This window comes from Apodemus sylvaticus, chromosome 14 (genome assembly GCF_947179515.1).
Source record: "Apodemus sylvaticus chromosome 14, mApoSyl1.1, whole genome shotgun sequence".
Lineage (NCBI taxonomy): Eukaryota > Metazoa > Chordata > Mammalia > Rodentia > Muridae > Apodemus > Apodemus sylvaticus.
This window is the reverse complement of record NC_067485.1, coordinates 63,037,814-63,042,507: the sequence shown is the minus strand read 5'-3', so window position 1 is coordinate 63,042,507 and position 4,694 is coordinate 63,037,814. Positions and strand designations below refer to the sequence as shown.

The 4,694-nt window shown below is 42.6% G+C and overlaps 1 non-coding gene across 1 annotated transcript; it reads right to left on the bottom strand.

The window, feature by feature from the left end:
- Window positions 1-4,331: 4,331 nt before the first annotated feature.
- Window positions 4,332-4,405, bottom strand: Trnan-guu (transfer RNA asparagine (anticodon GUU)). The gene has a single exon. It is a non-coding gene; the product is annotated as a tRNA-Asn (tRNA).
- Between the last annotated feature and the right edge of the window lie 289 nt (window positions 4,406-4,694).

Here is a 4,694-nt window from a genome sequence, read left to right as displayed (position 1 = left end):
GTCCCTTAGAACCCACACAAAGCCAGACACTGCAGCCCATGTCTATAATCCCACCATAGTGTGTGCACCTACAGTCCCCGTGTTCCTACAGAGAAATGGGATGAGAAGACAGAAGAGGCTCTCTGACCTGCTGGCATAGCTTGTGGAGTGACAAAAATGACATCTTGACTTAAGGGGGGCGATGAGAGCTGACATCCAGGGGCTGTCTTCTGACTTTCTTGTTAACTGCTCTCCTTTCTCCTCCTCCCCCACCCCACACACCACAGGTGTGGCGTCAATTTCAATTTGATACGAAAGAAATGTACACTGCTTCCAAAGGAACCAAATCCACTTAGACTGAAAGATGGAGACAATTTGGGGCGAGGGAAAGGCCTCTGAGACAAGTCGCTTGTCATACCTCCCGAGACGCCTCTTCTTGCCTTTGAGGGTTGTGACAATCTGGGTAGAACTGGTCCAATATTCTGTAGGATGAACTTCTACTGGACGTTGCCTGGTTTTTCACTGAGAAAAGAGCAGGGTTGCTTATGGGTTAGGGGAAGACATCTGTGAACGATGGAGTGTTATTATGGAATTAAGGTGCAGTCTATCGCCATGACGTTGGCCGTGATCCCCTGACAGATCTTTTAGGTTTCATTAACATCTACATTAGTCAGGATTCTCTAGAGCCACAGAAATGGTAGAAAGAATACATATAAAGATTTACTGGAAGGGCTTACAGGCTCTGGCCCAGCTAGTCCAACAATGGCTGTCTCCCAGTGGAAAGCCCAAGAATCCAGAAGTTCAGTCCGTGAGGTTAGATGTCTCAGCATGTGTTGGAATCCCGGAAGAAGTAGGCTGTAATGTCAGTGAAGGAATGGACTTGCCAGGACGGGCAAGCAGGCGAAGGTGTGCCCATTATATAGCCTGCCACAAGGAGGCGTGGCCGAGGCCTGCGGTGGATCTAACCACCTCCAAAGATCTAGATTTAAGATAGCTCTTTCCACTTCAGATGATTTAATTAAGAAAATTCCCTCACAGGAGTGCTCACTCTAAGATTTATTTAGTTATGTGTGCTACATACATGGATGTTTTGTCTGCATGTATGCACACCGTAAATGAAAACTCAGTGTATTTGATTATATTATTCGATATAATGTACTATGTCTTCAGAAATGAGGAAAATGTGTTTCTTCAGGTCCCCCTCTCCTTAAATCTTGCATCATAGGATGTTTAGAGATTTAAAAAAAAAAAAGGAAAACAAATTGGCCATATGGCTTTTCCCAACCTCTGCTACAGAGACCCTTGCAATATAAAAATATTGTAAGTGGATTTTTTTTTTTAATGACAGACCTGTGGGTTTTTAGTTATGTGGGTTTTTTTTTCTTTCCTGGATGATATAACATTATATTCCTTAATGAGTTTATAATGCTATTGTGGTGAATTTCCCTCTGATGTTACATAGGCAGCTTAAATATACAACTTAGCAATATTAGGAGTACATTTGCCTATCCAGACACTCGGCGTCGTCTTTCAGGAACATCAGTGCTGTGTGTAAGTGGTCTGAGCATGTATCTGGGCGTGGTTATACAACCAAATGGAGACAGTAAGAATCAAATTAAGTTATCCAAGTATAACGTTTGTTTCCACATCCATGGAAGAGCAGGTCTTGGCCTCTTCCCCTTGTTCTCCCTCGCTAAACTGTTACACTCCTACAGCTAGCCCCCAAGGTCTGCTCCCTTAATTGGCCACTTCCCTGTGCTTAACCAAGGTCCAGCTATCAAATAGCTATTCGTTATTTGGCTACACTGGCTAACATGTCCCATCAGGGTTTACCAACTCATCCTGAAACAGACTCCCCCTTTTCTGCTTAAAAACAAAACAAACGAAACCCACTCCTGCAGACATACCTGCTGGAACTGTCAGAGGCACCCGGTCCCCATTGTCCCTCCACAGTAATAAATCTCCTTTATGCTGAGAATTTGATGTCTGGTTGTGTTCTGTGCTCACTCTGGGGGTGGGGTTGGGGGGAGCTTCACCTATAACCACCCACACAGTAAGGTTTGCAAAGACAGTTCATCCGTAAACATGTCTGCCATTTTCCCAAAATGTTTCTTGCCTTTCCCATCTGTATGCGATGGGCCCAAGAAAGGCAGTGCGTTCAGCCCCGTGCAATCCAATCACCTGCTTCCCTTAGAGGCAGCCTTGTCCTCAGTGCCCAGCCTCTGTTCTCCTTAGACCTTTTCTCTCTATTTCCTGGCCTCAAAATCCCATTAACCACCCACGTCAAGAAGAAGATGCTTAGAAACTTAGGATCAAATTGAAAAGTCCTGCTTATGAGAAGTGACCCCAAGCATACCTCATAAAATCGTCTGGATGAGGGCTGACGTGGGTGATTCCAGAACCCAGCTTTGGGGAAGGACTCCCTGGACGCCAGGACTCGTGGCCTTGGGCCTTTCCTCCATATTTTGCCTGGCCTGTTCCAATCTGCCTGTATTTTCAGTCTTGCCCCTTCAGGTTAAATACTAACAAACTGTTCCCGAGACACTGTTCATACGAAGATCCCACATCCTCACACGAATTTCATTTGAATCTAATCGAGCAATACAGTGAACATTAATTTAATATATAATCTACTAATGCCCTTTTACATTCTACAAAGTGTCTAAACTCCCTGTATGGCATTGGGAGCAAGATATTAATAAAACTTCATGAAAAAATTAAAATATCATTTTTGGTTTTAAATTAAGTGATCAAGTCACTCCTTTGGAGGTGGGCAGTGTGACAGTGAGGAACACCGGTTTTGTGCCTGACCTGAGTTCAAAGCTAACTGTGACCTCAGGCACGTGGCTCCAACTACTGAGCCACCTCAGTGGCCCTGACCTTAGGACTGATTGAAGCAATGTCTGGCAAGTAGGTGGCACTCAAAGGCCACCAGACTTTACTAATGCTAATGTTTGAGCATGTCTTTGGAAACTTCAGTCTTATGGGAATATTTGGAGATGGACCCCTTGGGAAATAATGAGAACCACAGGAGGTCATGAAGGTGACTTCATTTCCCCCTCCCTGGGGGAGGCTTTGTGGTGGCTTTGTAAGCCAATGAAGAGAGACCTGAGTTTTTAGCTTGCCCTCCCGCATCAGGTGATGCTTCTTGAGTTTCTGCAGAGTTCCCACTAGAATAATACCCCCGACAGGCTGTAGCCCTATCCCCCTAGGCTTCACCAGTGTAAATAAACTAAATTAACCTTTATTTTTTGTAAGTTACTCAGCCTATAGGATTTAGGTGCAGCACCATAAACGAATAAGAATTAAAATATAGGTTTGGGAGAGATGGCTCAGCAGTTACGAGGGCCAGCTGTTCCTCCAGAAGACCTGGGTTCAATTCCCAGCAACCACATGGCAGTTCTAAGATATCTTGCACACTGACAAAGATATATACTCAGGCAATGCATAACGAATAAATTGTCTTTTAAAAGAATAAATTAATTTTTCATACTTACACATATATGCAAAAAGAATTAGTATGTAGGGGTTGGGGATTTAGCTCAGTGGTAGAGCGCTTGCTTAGCAAGCTCTGGGGAAAAAAAACAAAAACAAGGTTAAAAAAAATAATTAGTATGTAAACCCAGGGAAAATAGGTAATATATGTGCATATGTATGCAGAAATAATTTTTCAAAGAATTAATCTCCCAATTAAGATATTAATGATACTGAAGGCAAAGGTTTCTTCTTCTTCCATGTTTTAAATAGACAGGTGGCCTCAAATCCTTGGGGTAAAGCTATTCCATTGCTTCAGCCTTTCAAGAAACCTGTGCTGTAGACAAGTACCTACTGATGGCTGATGTATCAATCTTTGCCTTTTTCTTAAAACTGGCTTTAGATTTCTATAATCTGTACCCGACTGAAATTATTATGATGTAACTGTGGTTGTTTTCCCAAAGTATCCATTTTGGGAAGGTTTAGCACTTTGTGCACAGGTAATGTGTAAGCAAAATATGAAAATAACTTTCCTTTTAATTTTTCTTGCTTTAAATTCTTTCATTTTTAGAAATTTAGTTATGAGACCGTTTCATAGATTTTCTTTTCAGGTTTATTCCCTTTTCTGTAAATATCTAGGACGTCAGAAAGAGTAAAGTGGAAAAAGCAAAAGCACCGAAACAGGGCTTCATTGTGACAGAAGTGATTTCTGAAAGTAGGAAGACAGGGAAAGACAGCTTAGATGAGGACGGTTGAACTTCAGTTCGAATTTGACAGTGGAAATGAATGTATAGGGATAGAAAAGGCCGTAGACGCGCTTTGTAAAAAAAAAAAAAAATTAAAAAAAGAAAGAAAACAAAAAGAAAAAAAGGGCAAGGCGTCCCTGGGTGGGCTCGAACCACCAACCTTTCGGTTAACAGCCGAACGCGCTAACCGATTGCGCCACAGAGACTCTGGCGCTCCTAGCTGCTCCAGACGAGGCTCTTATGAAGAATAATAAAGCCTCCGTGCCCCCCCTTTTTTTTCTGGTTTGTTTTTCTTTTCTTTTTCTCTTGTTTGATGGCTATTAGAAGCAGAAATTTTATTAAAGGTTCTTAATCCTTTCGCGTCTTCCTTCTACTTCTGAAGCATATTAGAAAATTATGCCTCAAGATGGGGAAGAATCCCGGGTCACTACGTGGACTAAAAACACTGTTGCTCCCCGCTTCCCCCAAGCCCAGCTTGGAAGGTTCTGTTGCAGG